The sequence below is a fragment of the Mobula hypostoma genome, chromosome 5 (assembly GCF_963921235.1).
Source record: "Mobula hypostoma chromosome 5, sMobHyp1.1, whole genome shotgun sequence".
Taxonomy (NCBI): domain Eukaryota; kingdom Metazoa; phylum Chordata; class Chondrichthyes; order Myliobatiformes; family Myliobatidae; genus Mobula; species Mobula hypostoma.
Genome location: NC_086101.1, coordinates 44,159,923 through 44,180,396, shown reverse-complemented (window position 1 = coordinate 44,180,396; position 20,474 = coordinate 44,159,923).

Genomic DNA, 20,474 nt, shown 5'->3' with positions numbered 1-20,474 from the left:
AACTCTGCTCTTAAACACATCTCCCCCATTTCACGTACATCTGCTCTCACTCCATCCTCCCACCACCCCACTAGGAATAGGGTTCCCCTGGTCCTCACCTACCACCCCACCAGCCTCCGGGTCCAACATATTATTCTCCGTAACTTCCGCCACCTCCAACGGGATCCCACCACTAAGCATATCTTTCCCTCCCCCCCCTCTCTGCATTCCGCAGGGATCGCTCCCTACACAACTCCCTTGTCCATTCGTCCCCCCCATCCCTCCCCACTGATCTCCCTCCTGGTACTTATCCATGTAAGCGGAACAAGTGCTACACATGCCCTTACACTTCCTCCCTTACCACCATTCAGGGCCCCAAACAGTCCTTCCAGGTGAGGCATCACTTCACCTGTGAGTCGACTGGGGTGATATACTGCGTCCGGTGCTCCCGATGTGGCCTTTTATATATTGGTGAGACCCGACGCAGACTGGGAGACCGCTTTGCTGAACATCTATGCTCTGTCCGCCAGAGAAAGCAGGATCTCCCAGTGGCCACACATTTTAATTCCACATCCCATTCCCATTCTGACATGTCTATCCACGGCCTCCTCTACTGTAAAGATGAAGCCACACTCAGGTTGGAGGAACAACACCTTATATTCCGTATGGGTAGCCTCCAACCTGATGGCATGAACATTGACTTCTCTAACTTCCGCTAGGCCCCACCTCCCCCTCGTACCCCATCTGTTACTCTTTTTAATGCACACATTCTTTCTCTCACTCTCCTTTTTCTCCCTCTGTCCCTCTGAATATACCTCTTGCCCATCCTCTGGGTCACCCCCCCCGTCTTTCTTCCCGGACCTCCTGTCCCATGATCCTCTCGTACCCCCTTCTGCCTATCACCTGTCCAGCTCTCGGCTCCATCCCTCCCCCTCCTGTCTTCTCCTATCATTTTGCATCTCCCCCTCCCCCTCCAGCTTTCAAATCCCTTACTCACTCTTCCTTCAGTTAGTCCTGACGAAGGGTCTCGGCCTGAAACGTCGACTGCGCTTCTTCCTATAGATGCTGCCTGGCCTGCTGCGTTCACCAGCAACTTTGATGTATGTTGCTTGAATTTCCAGCATCTGCAGAATTCCTGTTGTTTGCGTAGAAACAGTGCAGTTTAGTTATAAAATAACGAGGTAATATAGTAGTATACTAATTTTCCATATATATCATAGAAACATAGAAACATTGAAAATAGGTGCAGGAGTTGGCCATTCGGCCCTTCGAGCCTGCACCGCCATTTATTATGATCATGGCTGATCATCCAACTCAGAACCCCGCCCCAGCCTTCCCTCCATACTCCCTGACCCCTGTAGCCACAAGGGCCATATCTAACTCCCTCTTAAACATAGCCAATGAACTGGCCTCAACAGTTTCCTGTGGCAGAGAATTCCACAGATTCACCACTCTCTGTGTGAAGAAGTTTTTCCTAATCTCGGTCCTAAAAGGCTTCCCCTCAATGAAGAAAAAAAAACAAAAAAAAAACCCACTGTGCAACTAACCTAAAAAGCAAAGCAAAGCAATGGGCTAACTAGGTACCTAGTAGACTTAAACAACTTAAACAATCACATCCACAAACCCGACCTCCATTAATAACAGTTAAAAACCAAGAAGGGAATGTAAATATGGTCAAAGAGAAAAAAAAAGTTACATTAAATGAAAATGTTGAATAAAAGATCTCCAGGTCTGTTCAAATTTAACTGAAGTATCATAAAGACTACTTCAGATCTGAGTTCTAAGGCCCAGGTTCTGGAGCTTAGGAATCAGTTTATTTGGAATGATGGTATTAAAGGCAGAGCTGTAGTCAATGAAAAGGAGCCTTACGTATGCGTCTTTATTCTCCAGGTGTTCTAAGGAGGAATGTAGGGCCAGAGACATGACATCTGCCGTTGACCTGTTGCTCCGGTAGGCAAATTGCAAAGCATCGAGGATGACCGGTAGGCTGTGGTTGATGTTTGCCATAACCAATCTCTCGAAGCACTTCATAGCAATTGATGTCGGACCACAGGTCGATAGACATTCAGGCATGCCTCCTTGCTCTTCTTTGACACCGGGATTATCATTGCCTTCTTAAAGCACGAGGGGATCTTAGACTGAAGCAAGGAGCAGTTGAAGATGTCAGCAAACATTCCAGCTAGCTCGCTTGCACAGGCCCAGAGAACCCATCCCGGGACCCCATCTGGGCCCGTCGCTTTCCTTGGATTTACCTTCCGGAAGGCCCTTCTAACATCCTCCTCGGAGATGATGAACCTCGATGCCACCAGGTCCGGTTCATCTGGAGGGAGCGGGATGCTCCTCTTCTGTTCAAATCTTGCGTAGAATACATTAAGTTCATCAGGAAGAGAACCACCATAGTTATTGATATCCCCAGCCTTTTCTTTGCGCCCAGTGATCTCATTCAGACCCTGCCATAGTCTACTGGCATCCTTCTGGTTAGCCTGGGCTTCCAACTTGGTTATATATTGCTTCTTGGCGCCCTTATTGGCTTTCTGAAGTTCACACCTGGATTCAATGTAGTGACTGGTATCCCCGGACCTAAAAGCCATAGCTCTAGCCTTCAAAAGGGACTTGACCTCATATTTCATCCAAGGTTTCCGGTTAGGGAATACCCAGATCGTCTTGCGAGACACACAGTTCTCTGTGCATTTCCAGTTAAAGTCCATGACAGCTGAGGCATACTTATCGAGGTTAGCTGCCGAGTCCCTGAATACTAACCAGTCCACCGATTCAAAGCAGTCATGGAGGACCTCATCTGTTTCCTCCATCCAACGGGACACCACTTTTGACACCTTGACCTCCCGCTTCAGTTTCTGTTTGTAAGCTGGGAGGTGGAGTACAGCCTGATGGTCCAATTTTCCAAATTGAGGTCGTGGGACGGAACGGTAGGCATCCTTGACTGCTGTGTAGCAGTGGTCAAGTATATTCAGGCCTCTACTGGGGCAGGAGACATGTTGGTATAGCTTTGGCAGCGCTTTTCTGAGGTTGGCCTGGTTAAAGTCCCCGGCTGTAATGAGCAAAGCCTCCGGATACCTGGTCTCAAGTTTACTGATGATGGCATAGAGTATGTTCAGAGCACACTCCACGTCCGCCTGGGGGGGGAATGTAGACCACTGTCAGTATGTCACTTGCCCTATCATCAGCCTGTACTTCCTCACAGTCTCACTGCACACTGCATCTACTTTTATATTATCTGCTCCATGGTCAGCCCTGTCACTCCAGTTCCAACCTCCCTGCAAAATTAATTTAAATCCTCTCCAACAGCTCTGGCAAACCTGCTTGCAAGGATATTGCTCCCCCTCAGATTCAGGTGCAACCTGCCTTTTTACAGATCATACCTCTCCTAGCAGAGATCCTTCCCAATTAATCCAGAAACCTGAAAAATTGCCCCTATCCTTAGCCATGCAGTCTTCTGCCAAGTCATCCCATTCTAATCCACACTGGTGTGTGGCACAGGCAGCAATCCAGGCGTTCTGCTTTTCAGCTTTCTACCTTAGTCCCTTTTTTCTCTCTTCAGGATCTCCTCCCTTTACCTACCTATGTCGTTGGTACAAATATGTACCACAACTTCTGGCTGGTCACCTACTATGACCCTATCTACCTGTGATGCCACTTGGAAGGAATTAGCTATCTGTATTCACAGGTTCCTTTGTTCTACTTCACATCTTAGTGCTTCTACCTGATCTGTGTGGAGTTTGCATTTACTTTGCAAGGGTTTTCCCGACTGGCCTGGTTGCTGTAAATTACCCCTAGGGAAGGTCAGTGACCAGAGAATCAAGAAAGGAGCTAATGAGCATGTGAGAAAGACAGTTTTCAAGGAGGACATAATGGGGTTAATGGGCATATTCTGAGAACTGGTATAGATGCAATGGGTTAAAATGCCTCCGAACATATCAGAAAAACAAAATCATGAAATAGGCTAGTAATATGAAATCATTGAAGTCAATGTTTCAGATAACCAAAATCAGAATCAGAATCAGGTTTATTATCACCAGAATGTGTTGTGAAATTTGTTAAATTAACAGCAGCAGTTCAATGCAATATATAATATAGAAGAAGAAGAAATAATAAAATAGTAATAATAATAAATAACAAAGTAAATCAATTACAGTATATGTATATCGGATAGATTAAAAATTGTGCAAAAAGCAGAAGTAATATATATTAAAAAAGTGAGGTAGTGTTTAAGGGTTCAATGTCCATTTAGGAATCGATGGCAGAGGGGAAGAAGCCGTTCCTGATTCGCTGAGAGTGTCTTCAGGCTTCTGTACCTCCTACCTGATGGTAACAGTGAGAAAAGGCCCACTGTTACAACCGTGAGAAAGTGGCCATTTCCAACGATCATCAAGATTTCCCAGTTATCAACCAACAATAACAACTTTGTTTTCCCTTTACGCAGATGCTACCTCACTGAATATTACTGGCATACTCTGCTTCGATATCTGCTTTCTTTTTTGCTCTTTTGATTTATTGATTCTTTTCATCTCATATTCCCCTCGGCTTGTCATCCTGAGAATGAGAAACTCCTGTAAATCCACTGTTTGAACTTGTCCTTATCTTACAGGTGAGTAGCAAGGCAGAGTTTTAGAAGAAGTTATCTGACCTGCTGTATATTGGGTACTTTCTATTTCATTTTCAAGCATTTATAATTTTTTGGGAATGTATACTGTTCAGAAAAACACAATGCAATTATTTGATTACAAGGATCTGATAAAGCAAAAACAGGCTCTTCCTGGGTTATGAACTTACAATTAAAGGGTACCTTGTACATATGAATGAGTATTTGGGAGACTGTCAGGATGGATTGAATGAGAGTGGATTTGCCAGCTGCTGTGGGGTTGCAGAGATCTTCTGTTGGATGGCAAAGGGGCATTTCTCCATACTTTCTTTCCCTACATCCCCGAGCCACAAAAAAATGGGTACAGGGTGGAGCCAAGCAGGGTTTGGAGTGATGAGGGAACTCACTCATTTATTCACTGAGTTATTGAAGCTGGCTGATGGTTGCTCTTCCAGCAGCTCTTCGCATTTCCATCACCCCTGTTTCAGTGACCATCTCCCACAGTTGTTTTTTCCATCTCACAGCTGTACAGTTTACACAATTCTCAGGAATGGGACCCCACTCTAACCTTGGGACGGCTTGTTCACGTTTATTTTCTGAGTACTTTTGGAAGGTTGACACTTAGTAGCTTGACTTACACACCAGTGTGCTTGCTTAATAACAGTTAACTTAGCATCATTCAAAGATTATTTTTCAAATCTTCTTGCTGATTCAGAAGGCAGGATCAAAATATTCCTATGAGGAAGAAAGACACAGAAGGCAGGACTGAGGAAACTAGGAAGATGAAAGATTTAGAAAAGAAAGGAAAGCATATATAAGGTTGAGGAAGCTGAAATCAGAAATGGAATATAAAGGGAGGGGGAAAATATAGAGGAAATCAGGAGGACTAAAGAGGGTCACAGAATGTCATTGGTGAGTTGGGTTAAGAAGGACTCCAAGACATTTTATACCTACATTCAATCAAGAGGGTAGCTAGGGAGAGTCTGGGACCACTCAATCACATGGATGAAAATTTATTCCTGGAGTTAAAAGAATTGGCAGATATACTAAATGAGTACCTGGCATTGATATTCATCAAGGTGACTTGGGGAATAATGAGATCAAGGAGGGGGTATGCTGATATTCAAGGGCATGTTGATATCAAGAAGGAGCAGGTATTAGATCTTTTGGAGAACATTAAAGTAGAAGTTTCCATGGCCTAATGAGATCCATCATAGATTACTGAGAGAGTAAAGAGTGGAGATTGCTGGGACCTCCTCAAAGATGATAGTGACCTCTTTAGCCACTGGTGATGTCCCAGAGAAATTAGAATAACCAACCACGTCCTGATGAAGGGTCTCGGCCTGAAATGTCAACTGTACTCTTTTCCATAGATACTGCCTGGCCTGAGTTCTTCCAGTGTTTTGTGTGTGTTGCTTGGACTTCCAGCAACTGCAGCTTCTCTCTTGCCTGTAACCAATATTATTCCTTTTTTTGAAAAATGAGAATAGGGACAAGGACTATATTTTGAAAAGATGTATGTGACTAGTGGTGCTCTGCACAGATCTGTGCCATGACCTATTTTTTTTGCCTGAAGTATAATGAGTAAGATTGCATGTGCACAAAAGCTGTGGAGTTGTGAACATTAAGGAAGGTTGTCAAAAGATACAACAAGGGCAGTTGCAAATGTGGATGAGGAATTTAATTCATTCAAATGTGAGGATTAACACATTGGGAAAGCAAGTGTAAATACAGTATATGGTAGGACACTCATGAATATTAATATACCATAAGACCTTAAGATATAAGAGCAGAATTAGGCCATTTGGCCCATCGAGTCTGCTCTGTTATTTCAATTTCCCTCTCAGCCCCAATCTCCTGCCTTTCTGCATATCCCTTCATGCCCTGACCAGTCAAGAATTGATCAACCTCAGTCTTAAATATACATAAAGACTTGGACTCCATAGATGCCTGTGGTAAAGAATTACACAGATTCACCACTCTCTGGCTAAAGAAATTCCTCCTTATTTCCATTCTAAAAGGTCACTCCTCTATTCTGAGGCCGTGTCCTCTGGTCTTAACTCTCCCACCATAGGAAGCATCATCTCCACATCCATTTTGTCAGTCCTTTCACCATTTGATAAATTTCAGTGAGGTCACCACTCATTCTTCTGAATTCCAGTGAATACAGACTCAGAGCCATCAAACACTCTTCAAATGACAACCCATTCTGGCTAAAGAAATCTGTCTACCTTCTGTCTTTAGACTCTCCCAGCATAGGAAACATCCTTTCCACATCCACTCTATCAAGGCCTTTCACCATTATACAAAGTGATCTTGAAAGTGACAACACAAGTAGAAAAGATGGCAAAGAAGGCCTATGGTAAATTGGCATATATCAGCTGAGGCACTGAGTATAACAGTCGACAAGTCAGGTTGAAGCTATGTAAAACTTCATTTAGGCCGCATGTGGAGTACTGTGTGCATTTCCGGTCATAAAACTACGAGTATGGAGGCAATAGTGAGGGTGCAAAAGAGGCTCATGATTGTGTTGCCTTGATTAGGGAATATCAGCTATTAGGAAAGGTTGGACAAACATGGATTGTTTTCTCTGGATTGTCAGAGACCAAGGTAGTGAACTGATTTAAGAATATAAAACTGTGTGTGGCATAGTTGTGGAGCAGTATAAAGGATTCAAAAGTGTACTCAAGCGGGAAATTAGGAAAGCAAAAAGAGGGGCATAAGATAACATTAGCAGAAAAAGATTATAGAAAATGCTGAGTTTTTCTTTTGAAGTTTATTAAGGGAAAAATAGAATAGGGCCTCTCCAAGACCAAAGGGACATCTTTTGTGTGGATAAAATCTGCCCTCTGCTCTTACTGTGGAAAAAAACGTAAAGACTTCAGAACTAGGGAAAGCAAATGGAGAGGTCTTGGGCCTAATCTGCATTACGTTAGGGGAGATGCTTGATATCTTAAAAGGTATGAAGATGGACAGATCTCCATTGGCTGACCAAGTTATCCAAGAACACTGTGGGAGGCCTGAGAAGAAACTTGGCTGAGATATTTACTCATTGTTAGCTACAGGTGAGGTGCCAGTAGACTGGAAGGTAGGGAATGCTGCACCTTTATTTAAGAAGGGAAGCAAAGAAAATTTTAATTATAAACTTGTAAACCTAACACCTATGGTAGGTAAGTTACAGTAGAGGATACTAAAGGATAAAATATACATTTATCTGGAGAGACAGAGGTTGATTAGGTGTAGTCAGCATGGCTTTGTGTGTGAGAGATCATAGCTATGAACTTGATTGAGGTTTTTGCTAAGGTGACTGAGAAAGCTGATGAAGACGGGGTGCAAAAGTCTTAGGCACTCCAGCTATCTATATGTGCCTGAGACTTTTGCACAGTACTGTAGGTAGGACTTTCACAGTGAATGGCAGGGTCCTGGGAAATGATGTACAGCAGAGTGACCTTGGGGTAAAAGTACAGGTTCATAGAAAATCAAGTGACAGGAAGACAAGGTGGTGAAGAATGCTTTTGGCATGCTGGCCTTCATAGCAGTCATTGAGCGTAAAAGTTGGGAGGTCATGTTGTAGTTGTACACGAGTTTGCTGAGGCTGCACGGAGTATTGAATTCAGCTTTTGTCACTCTGCTATAGACAAGATGTTATTAAACTGGAGAGAATGCAGAAAAGGTTTATAAGAATGCTGCCAGGATTTGAATGACTGAGATATAGAGATGAAGTAGGCAGATTAGGACTTTATTCCTTAGAGCATAGGAAACTGAGAAATGGTCTTATTGTGTGTATAAAATTGTGAGGGCGCAGATAGCGTAACTGAACTCTGTTGATTTCCCAGGGTCAGGGTATCAAGAAATAGAGGGATGAGAAAATCTGTAGATGCTGGAAATCCAAACAACATACAAAAATTCCTGGAGGAACTCGGCAGGCCAGGCAGCAGCTATGGAAAAGCGTAAACAGTCGGCGTTTTGGGCTGAGACCCTTCAGCGGGATTGTATAAAAAAATGAGAAGTTAGAGGAAGAAGGTGGGAGAGGAGGGCAGGAATAAATACAAGGTGGTAGGTGTGGTAGGTGTGATAGGTGAAACCGGGAGAGGGGGAGGGGATGAAGTAAAGAGCTGGGAAGCAGATGGGTGAAAGAGGTAAAGGGCTAGAGAAGGAAGTATCTGATAGGAGGGGGTAGAAGGCCATGGAAGAAAGGGGAGGGGGAGGAGCACCAGAGACAGGTGATGGGCAGGTCAGGAAATGAGGTGAGAGAGGGAAATGGGAATCGGAATGTTGAAGGAGGGGGGGTAATTACCGGAAATCCGAAAAATCGATGTTCATGCCATTAGTTGAAGGTTACCCGGACAGAATATAAGGTGTTGCTCATCAAACCTGAGTGTAGCCTCATTGCAGCAGTAGAGGAGGCCATGGACTCTCCTATCAGCTTCTGTGATCTTTAATTCACCCTCCCCCCCTCCCAGTTTTACCTATCACCTACCTCCTTGCACTTCTTCTTCCCCTCTCCCCACCTTCTTGCTCTAAGTTTCCAGTCCTGATGAAGGGTCTTGGCCCAAAACATTATCTGTTTACTATTTTCCATAGATGCTGCCTGGTCTGCTGATTTCCTCCAGCATTTTGTGTGTGTTGCCGTGAAACAGAGGGCATGACTTTTAAATGAGAAGGGAAAAATTGAAGAGAAACATAAGGGGAATTTTTTTTTACACAAAGGGTGGTATCTATGTGCAATCAGAGGAGGTGGCTGAGGCAGATTCAATAACAACATTTAAAGTAGAGTCGGACAGGAACATTGTTTGGTAAGATTGAAAAGGTTATGGACCAAACACTGGCAAATCAGACTACCCTGGGGCATTTTGGTCAACATAACCAATTGGGCTAAGTGACCTTTTTCCATTATCTACAACTTTCTCCATGACTATGCTTAGAGAGGGTAAAACAGTCTTTTCTTCCAGGGTGGAAATGTGGAACAGTAGAGGTCATAGATTTAAGGAAGAAAGTTGGGATACTTCAAATGAGTGTTGCAGTGTCAGCTTTCTACAGAGAGTGTTCGGTGGCTGGAATACAGTTAAGAGTCTTTTTGAACTATTAAAAAGGAACGTATTCTCAGCAGCCACTTTATCAGATACACCTGTACACCTACCCGTTAATGTAAATATCTTATCAGCCAATCATGTGGTAGCAACTCAATGCATTAAAACAAGTAGACATGGTCAAAGGATTTAGTGATAGTTCAGACCAAATATTAGAATGGGAAAGAAATGTGATCTAAATGACTTTGGCCATGGAATAATTGTTTATGTCAGACAGGGTTATTTGAGTATCTCATAAACAATTGCTCTTCTGGGATTTTATGCAAAATAGTGTCTGGACTTTGCAGTGAAGGGTGTGAAAAATAAAAAAAAAATAAAAACATCCAGTGAGCAGCATTTCAATGGATGAAAGTACCTTGTTAATAAAAGAGGTCGGGGGAGAATGGCCAGACTAGTTCATGCTGACAGAGTCAAATAACCATGCATTACAACAGTGATATCCAGAAGAGCATCTCTGAATGCATAATACGTCAAAACTTGAAGTGGACGGGCTACAGCAGCAGAAGATCATGAACATAGACTTAGGTGGTACCTAATAAAGAGGCCACTGAGAGCATATTCTATGTGCTGTGTCCAAACATCAGTTTAGTTTAAGTTGATATCATGGTCAGCACAACATCATGGGTTGAATGCCCTGTTTTTTGTGTTGTAATGTTTTATGTTCTATAATCAAATTCTAGAGCTTTGGATAATTTATTATTAACACAATAAATAGCATTTATTACTTCAGTGCTTTACTGCTGACAGACTTTTATATGAGAAAAAACTAATATGCAATAAACCTAAAATGTGCTATTATTTCTGAAGCAGAATTCTTCAGAAGCCCTGTGTGTGTGTGTGTGTGTGTGTGTGTGTGTGTATCTGTGTACGTCTGCTTGTGTGTACATATGTAAATGCATATCTGCGTGTGTCGATCTATCTGTCTATTTATGCACACTTCCTCACAGTTGTAACCTATAAGCTGGATTTTACAGAAATTCAGATCATGAAATGAATTTCTTCCATGCTCTGCTAGTTACTTTTAAATAAGCTATGATAATACAATGGTTAAGATACTGGACTTAAAATCAAAATATCAAAGGTATTGACTTCAATCCTGTAGTAACTTCTACTTTGAAAAAGGCACACTCGACGACTTCATGTCAAAGAAACAACTTTATCTCCGAACTTCAAAACCGTAATGTATATACAGAGGCTTTCACAACCCGTACGGCATGGCGGGCACACTATATACCGAGCCCACCGGGAGTAAAAAGAACGGCGTAAAACCCCCCATTATCCTAATTTGTATTAACTTACGTTTAATAATGCTCCCATTACAACACATCTCCCTCTTTAAAATCCAACATTCCCCAAATGTAAAAACTAGGAAATAAAAACAATATTGTTATTAACTTGTGTACCCCTGAAAACTTAAACTAGTATCTCAGCAACAGTTTATCAATACAAAACATCTGGAAAACATGACAGATTCAGCATTCAATCTAACAACAACAAAAAGGAATTGTCCCATCAAAGATTCAGTCTGTCAGGAGGTTTACGAGTGTGCTGTGATCTGTGCACTACCCCCAGTGACCCAGCAGGCACCGCTGGTGAGGGTGTTTTGGGTGGATCTGGTGTTGGGGGCATGAGAGGGGTCTATATGTCTGTGTGAGAATGTCCATCCTCTTCAGGGGACCCTCTTAGGGCTTGGGGCTCCCTTAATAGCTTTCACTTAGTCCTCCACAGGGCAAAGCCCCTCAGCTGTGATCTTGTGTCCCAGGTGTCACACTCGATGCCAGGAACACACATTTTCTGCGTTTCAACCGCAGTCCTGCGTCTGAGAGCCTCTTCAGCACCTGTTCTAAATTAGCCAGATGCTCCACCTCCATAGCCCCCGTGATCAAAATATCATCAAGGTACACTGCTACGTGTGGAATCCCCTGCAGCAAAGTGTCCATTATCCTTTGGAAAATGGCAGGGCTGGACGCCACTCCAAACACCAGGTGATTATACTTGAATAATCCCTTGTGTGTATTAATTGTGACGTACTCCTTTCAATCCTTGTCGAGCAGAAGCTGTTGGTAGGTGTGGCTCATGTCCAGCTTTGTGAACAGCTTACCCCCTGACAGGGTCTCAAACAGGTCATCACCCGTGGCAATGGATACTCCTCCAGCCCAGAGACCTGATTCACCGTAAACTTATAATCCCCACATATCCTCACCGTTTTGTCTGCCTTCAATACTGGAACAATGGGAGCCGCCCACCTTGAAAACTGGACGAGCTCAATAATGCCCAGCCTCTGTAGACATTCAAGCTCCTCCTCGACTTTGCCTTTCATGGCATAGGGCACCGACCTGGGCTTAAAAAAATGTGGTGTAGCCTCAGGGTCGACATGGACTTTCACTGTCACGCCCTTCAGTGTGCCCAGCTCGTCCCTGAAAACGTCACTACACCGCAGAATGTCCTCCGTTGTGTGGGCCATTTCATGCCAGTTTAGCCAGATTTTGCGAAGCCAATCGCAACCTAAAAGACTGGGCCCCTTGCCCTTAGCTATCACTAGCCTGGCTTGAGACTTCTGACCCCTGGCTGAAATGTCCACATATAACACCCCTAAATGAGGTATGGGCTGCCCCGCATAAGTCCTAAGTTTGAGCTTTGATGGTCTAATGGGAGACAGGTTGGACCCCCATGTCCTCCTGTAGGTCTCCTCAGTAATGACCAATGCAGTAGCCTCTGAATCAATCTCAAACTTAATGTCCTTTCCCCTGACAGTGACTGTGGCATATTATGGTTCAGGTGGTTCCTCCTCTGTTTCCACTCCAAATGTTGTAGACACACACTGCCTCTTCATCTGCTTCTTCCAGATGGTGTGTGGCTGCCTGAGCATGTTGAACTTTCCCCTGCCCAGGCTTAATCTTACCCTTTGAACTTCTGCATTTTTTAGCTAAATGTCCCTTTTTGCTACAAGTATTGCAGACAGTGTCTTTGAATTTGCAATCATTTGCGTAGTGCGTCCCTCCACACCGGAAACATTCCACCCGCTTTGCCTGTTTACCAGTCTCCCTCCTGACTTGGTGCACTGCCACAAACTGCGACCCCCCCATGTCCTTTCTGGATATCCTTGACATTATTAGCAGCCATCTCCATGCCTTGGGCAATCTCTAAGGCTTTCTTGAAAGTCAACGGTGGGGATTCCCCCAACAGGCAGTGTTGTATGCCATCATTATTAATGCCACATACCAATCGATCACGGGGCATGTCTTCCAACACCGCCCCGAAATCACAATGCTCTGATAGCTGCCGAAGCTCGGTCACAAAATTGGCCACAGACTGACCTGGCTTCCTGAAACGGCTGTGAAACTTACACTGTTGGACTATGACAGAAGGTTTCGGATTGTTGTGGTTTCCCATGAGCTTGACCAGTTCGTCATATGGAATGTCCCCCGGTTTCCGCAGTGCAGCTAAATTACTTATTAGCTTGTAAGTCTTCGCCCCACACACTCTCAGGAGAATAAAGTGCTTCTTAGCCTCCTCCATAATTCCATTAGCACAGAAAAAGTGTCCCAACCTTTCCTGATACTCCAGCCAGTCCTCCGTCACGTCCACAAAATCAATGATAGTTCCAAACGTAGCCATCTGAACGTGAGGCGCCTTATCAGCGCTGCTGCTCCCGCTCGAAACGTGCCGACACGTCCACAAAACCAGTTTACCTTGTCGCCAAAAATATGTAGTAACTTCTACTTTGAAAAAGGCACACTCGGTGACTTCATGCCCAAGAGACAACTATATCTGAAACTTCAAAACCATTATGTATATACAGAAGCTTTCACAACCCGTACGGCATGGCAGGGACACTATATACAGAAGCACTGGAAGTAAAAAAAGAACGGAAGTAAAATCCCCCCATTATCCTAATTAGTATTAACTTACTTTTAATAATGCTCACATTACAACAAATCCCTTTATGGCAGCTTCAAACTTTAATTCAACCATTAAATAAATTTTAAATGAGTGATTATTTTCAATAATAGTGACCATGAAACTGTTGTGTTCTATTAGAAGCTGATCCAGTTCACTAATAAAGAGAAGAAGATGGCGGTGCAACGCAACTTGCAGCGGCCACTCCAGAATGAATATCTGTAATCCGTCAAGTAGGATGCCGTGCACAATCCTGATTTGATGGAGACAGACTTGAGAAGCATGGAGGAACATCTGGTGAAACTTCTGAAATGTCTGTTTTGCTGCCGCTGCTATTGTGCGATCCAGAATCTCCGAAGGGGAAGGCCCCGAATCCTCAGCTTTGCCTGTTGCTTGGCGGCCGTGACCGGGGTCAAAGTGCTCGGCAGAGATGGTGCTTGGTGCTCGGTGTTGGAGGGCTGGTCTTAAGGTGTTGTACTTAAATGCAAGCAGCATAAGGAATAAGGTGGATGATCTTGTCATACAGCTACAGATTGGCAGGTATGATATTGTGGCCATCACTGAGACCTGGCTAAAGGATGCATGTCTCTGGGAGCTGAACGTCCAAGGATACACGGTGTACCAGAAGGATAGGAAGGAAGGCAGAGGGGGAGGCGTGGCTTTATTGGTAAGAAATGATATTAAATCATTAGAAAGAGGTGATATAGGATCGGAAGGTGCAGAATCTTTATGGGTTGAGCTAAGAAATAGCAGGGGTAAAAGGACCCTGATGGCAGTTATTTATAGGCCTCCAAACAGCTGCAGGGATGTGGACTACAAATTATAACTGGAAATAGAAAAGGCTTGTCAGAAGGGCAGTCTTATGATAATTGTGGGGGATTTTAACATGTGAGTGGATTGGGAAAATCAGGTCGGCGCTGGATCTCAAAAGAGAGAATTTGTAGAATGTCTGCAAGATGGCTTTTTAGAACAGCTTGTTGTTGAGCCCACTAGGGGATCGGATGTACTGGATTGGGTATTGTGTAATGAACCGGAGGCGATTAGAGAGATTGAGGTGAAGGAACCCTTAGGAGACAGTGATCATAACATGATTGAGTTCACTGTGAAATTTGAAAAAGAGAAGCCGAAATCTGATGTGTCGGTATTTCAGTGGAGTAAAGAAAATTACAGTGGCGTGAGAGAGTAATTGGCCAAAGTTGACTGGAAAGGGACACTGGCGGGAAAGACAGCAGAGCAGCAGTGGCTGGAGTTTATGTGAGAAATGAGGAAGGTGCAAGGCAGGTATATTCCAAAAAAGAAGAAATTATCGAGTGGAAAAAGGATGCAACCGTGGTTGACAAGAGAAGTCAAAGCCAAAGTTAAAGCAAAGGAGAGGACATACAAGGAAGCAAAAATTAGTGGGAAGACAGAGGATTGGGAAGTTTTTAAAACCTTACAAAAGGAAACCAAGAAGGTCATTAAGAGAAAAAAGATTAACTATGAAAGGAAGCTAGCAAATAATATCAAAGAGGATACTAAAAACTTTTTCAAGGATATAAAGAGTAAAAGACAGGTGAGAGTAGATATAGGACCGATAGAAAATGATGCTGGAGAAATTGTAATGGGAGATAAGGAGATGGCAGAGGAACTGAATGAGTATTTTTCATCAGTCTTCACTGAGGAAGACATCAGCAGTATACCGGACACTCAAGGGTGGCAGGGAAGAGAAGTGTGCGCAGTCACAATTACTACAGAGAAAGTACTCAGGAAGCTGAATAGTCTAAAGGTAGATAAATCTCTTGGACCAGATGGAATGCACCCGCAGGTTCTGAAGGAAGTAGCTGTGGAGATTGCGGAGGCATTAGCGATGATCTTTCAAAAGTCGATAGATTCTGGCATGGTTCCGGAGGACTGGAAGATTGCAAATGTCACTCCGTTATTTAAGAAGGGGGCAAGGAAGCAAAAAGGAAACTATAGACCAGTTAGCTTGACATTGGTGTTTGGGAAGTTGTTGGAGTCGATTGTCAAGGATGAGGTTACAGAGTACCTGGAGGCATATGACAAGATGGGCAGAACTCAGCATGGATTCCTTAAAGGAAAATCCTGCCTGACAAACCCATTACAATTTTTTGAGGAAATTACCAGTAGGCTAGACAAGGAAGATGCAGTGGATGTTGTATATTTGGATTTTCAGAAGGCCTTTGACAAGGTGCCACACATGAGGCTACTTAACAAGATAAGAGCCCATGGAATTACAGGAAAGTTACATACGTGGATAGAGTGTTGGCTGATTGGCAGGAAACAGAGAGTGGGAATAAAGGGATCCTATTCTGGTTGGCTTCCGGTTACCAGTGGTGTTCCACAGGGGTCTGTGTTGGGGCGGCTTCTTTTTATATTGTACATCAACGATTTGGATTATGGAATAGATGGCTTTGTGGCTAAGTTTGCTGACGATACGAAGATAGGTGGAGGGGCTGGTAGTGCTGAGGAAACGGAGAGTCTGCAGAGAGACTTGGATAGATTGGAAGAATGGGCAGAGAAGTGGCAAATGAAGTACAATGTTGGAAAGTGTATGGTTATGCACTTTGGCAGAAAAAATAAACGGGCAGACTATTATTTAAATGGGGAAAGAATTCAAAGTTCTGAGATGCAACAGGACTTGGGAGTCCTCGTACAGGATACCCTTAAAGTTAGCCTCCAGGTTGAGTCAGTAGTGAAAAACGCGAATGCAATGTTGGCATTCATTTCTAGAGGAATAGAGTATAGGAGCAGGGATGTGATGTTGAGGCTCTATAAGGCGCTGGTGAGACCTCATTTGAAGTACTGTGGGCAGTTTTGGTCTCCTTATTTAAGAAAGGATGTGCTGACGGTGGAGAGGGTACAGAGAAGATTCACTAGAATGATTCCTGGGAATGAGAGGGTTAACATATGAGGAACGTTTGTCCGCTCTTGGACTCTATTCCTTGGAGTTTAGAAGAATGAGGGGAGACCTCATAGAAACATTTCGAATGTTGAAAGGCATGGACAGAGTGGATGTGGCAAAGTTGTTTCCCATGATGGGGGAGTCTAGTATGAGAGGGCATGACTTAAGGATTGAAGGGCGCCCATTCAGAACAGAAATGTGAAGAAATTTTTTTGGTCCGAGGTGGTGAATCTATGGAATTTGTTGCCACGGGCAACAGTGGAGGCCAAGTCACTGGGTGTATTTAAGACAGAGATTGATGGGTATCTGAGTAGCCAGGGCATCAAAGGTTATGGTGAGAAGGCGCGGGGGTGGGACTAAATGGGAGAATGGATCAGCTCATGATAAAATGGTGGAGCAGAGTCAATAGGCCGAATGGTTGACTTCTGCTCCTTTGTCTTATGGTCGTATGGTCTTATGGTCTTATGGCTGGTCAGAGGTTCGAAGTTTTCCGACGGACTCAGAGTCAGCTGTGGTCAGGTGCTTCCAGGGTGCTGCATCTGCAAGTTTGTGGCGCTGGAGGTTCATGGCAGGGAGAGTCTTTCTTCCTTCTACCATCTGCGTGAGACGATGGGGCCATCGGGACTTTGAGACTTTTTTTTACCGTGCCCGTGGTTTGCTCTTTATCAAATTATGGTATTGCTTTGCACTGCTGTAACTGTATGTTATAATTATGTGGTTTTTGTCAGTTTTAGTCTTGGTCTGTCTTGGGTTTCTGTGATATCATACTGGAGGAGCATTGTATCATTTCTTAATGCATGCATTACTAAATGACAATAAAGGAGGACTGAGTGTCCTCATAATCTAATCTAATACCCTGCTGCGTAAGTGTGGGTACCTATACCTCCACATCCAATGCCATCATGAATTTTAACCACTGCCGTGGTGGCTGTTCAGTGATACTGTGCTGCGTAGGCCCTTCGAGACACACCACACCAGCAACACTGGCAAACCTGATTAACCCTAACTTATTCATGGGACAATTTACAAAGACCAATGAACTTACCCCATACGCCTTTGGAACGTGGAAAGAAACTGGAATACCCAAGCAAAACTCAGGCATTCCCCGGGGAAGTTCAATATGCAAGAGGGATGACCAATAAATGTGGCTATACGTACAATGAATGAATAATGAATAAGTTTCAATCCATTTATTTGTAATGCAATAGAACATCTTCAAATTATCACAGTAGGCTACCAACAAAATTGCTTTAATGACTAGCACAGATCATTTTATGTATTCTTTGAAAGAGAGTTTAAAAAACTATACTTATGTGATTTCCTGCAGAGTCTGACAAAGCTGTGATCTCTGTCTCGGAGGCCAACATCAGAACATCATTCCAGAGCGTGAGCGTTCACAAGGCATCAAGCCCCAATGGTGTACCTGGCTGTCCACTGAAAAGCTATGCCAAACAACTGGCTTTAGTGTTCGAGGATATCTTCAACTGCTTGCTGCTACAGTCAGGGGTTCCCATCTCCTTCAAAAGGACATGAATCATACCGGTGCCCAAGAAATTATGGTGAATTCACTCAATGAATTGCTTTGAGAGATTAGTCATAGCTAGAATGCCTCCTGCCTGAGCAAAGAGACGGATGAGCAATTTTCTTACTGCCACCACAGGTTTACAATGGATGCAATCCCATTGGCTCTCCCCTGATATATACTGATTCAATCACAAAAAGGCAGCCAGCAGCTATATTTAATTACCAAAGACTCTATAGCAACTTTCTACAGATGTATCTTGCAGAGCATTCTGACTGGTTGCATGACCGTATGGCATGGAAGCCCCAATGCACAGGATTAAAAAAAGCCGCAGAGCTTGTAGACTCAGCCAGCTTCATCATGGACAATAGACTTTCCACCATCAATGACATCTTCAAAAGAAACTGCCTCAAGAAGATGGCCTCCATCATTAAGGACCCTCAAAATCCAGGACATGACCTCTTCTCATTACTACCATCAGCGAGGAGGTACAGGTGCCAGAAGACCCACACTTAACAGTTATGGAACATCTTCATTCCCCCCACCATCAGATTTCTGAACAGTCATGAAGGCATGAACATTACCACAATGTGTTGCTCTCTTTTTACTTACCTTATTTACAAACCCCATTTCCAGAAAAGTTGGGATATTTTCCAAAATGCAATAAAAACAAAAATCTGTGATATGTTAATTCACATGAACCTTTATTTAACTGACAAAAGTACAAAGGAAAGATTTTCAATAGTTTTACTGACCAACTTAATTGTATTTTGTAAACATACACAAATTTAGAATTTGATGGCTGCAATACACTCAACAAAAGTTGTGACAGAGGCATGTTTACCATTGTGTTACATCACCTTTCCTTTTACTAACACTTCTTAATCGTTTTGGAACTGGGGATACTAATTGTAGTAGATTTGCAATTGGAAATTTTGTCCATTCTTGCTTGATATAAGACTTCAGCTGCTCAACAGTCCGTGGTCTCCGTTGTCTGATTCTCCTCTTCATGATGCGCCATACATTTTCAATAGGAGATAGATATGGACTGGCAGCAGGCCAGTCAAGCACACGCACTCTGTGTCTACAAAGCCACGCTATTGTAGTCCGTGCAGAATGTGTTCTGGCATTGTCCTGCTGAAATAAGCATGGACGTCCCGGGAAGAGACGTCACCTTGATGGCAACATATGTCTCTCTAAAATCTTAATATACACCTCAGAGTCAATGGTACCTTCACATACATGCAACTCACCCATGCTGTGGGCACTGATGCACCCCCATACCATCACAGATGCTGGCTTTTTCACCTTTCGCTGATAACAATCTGGATGGTTGTTTTCATCTTTGGCATGGAGAACTCGGTGCCCGTTTTTTCCAAAAACTAGCTGAAATGTGGACTCATCTGACCACAGCACATGGTTCCACAGTCTTTCGGTACATCTGAGATGAATTCAGGCCCAGAGGACTCGCCAGCGTTTCTGCATAGAGTTGATGTACGGCTTCCTCCTTGCGTAATACGGTTTCAAGGTGCATTTCTGGATGCAGCGACAGACTGTGTTGAGTGACAATGGTTTTCCGAAGTACTCCCGAGCCCAGGTGGCTATAATTGTCACAGTAGCATGACGGTTTCTTAGGCAGTGCCGCCTGAGGGCTCGAAGATCATGCGCATTCAACAGTTGTTTCCGACCTTGCCCTTTACGCACTGAGATGTCTCTGAATTCTCTGAATCTTTTCACAATATTATGTACAGTAGATGTTGAAAGACCTACAGTCTCTGCAATCTTGTGTTGAGAAACGTCCCTCTTGAACTGATACTTGAATATTCTTTGCACTTTTCAATCTTATTTTAACTCTGTCCCAACTTTTGTTGAGTGTGTTGCAACCATCAAATTCTAAATTCGTTTATGTTTACAAAATACAATTAAGTTGGTCAGTAAAACTATTGAAAATCTTTTCTTTGTACTTTTGTCAGTTAAATAAAGGTTCACGTGAATTAACATATCACAGATTTTTGTTTTTATTGCATTTTGGAAAATATCCCAACTTTTCTGGAAATGGGGTTTGTATATTTTTAAAAATAATTCTTATTGATATGCATAGTAATATTTTATATTACATTGTACTGCTGCTACAAAACAAATTTCTTGACATGTCGGTAATAGTAAACCTGAAAAAAAGGTACTTAGTTATTATTTTCTGGAATAAAATGAATGTTGTGATGTGTTATCTTTCATATAATGATGGACTGTGAAGGTCTTATTGAGAGTATATACAATTTATGCAGGTGATCTTAGTCCATGAACTAACCCAAACTTTAAACGATTTATTTGTAACAACACTATATCAGTGTTTACCTTTGGTGAAGAGTATTCCCACTAGATCCCTCCTACCAAAATGTTGAGTGCGTGGCGGCCCACACACGCAGGACTCGAACCACCATTGGGAGCCGCAGGCAGACACACGGTTGCACATTTGGAACT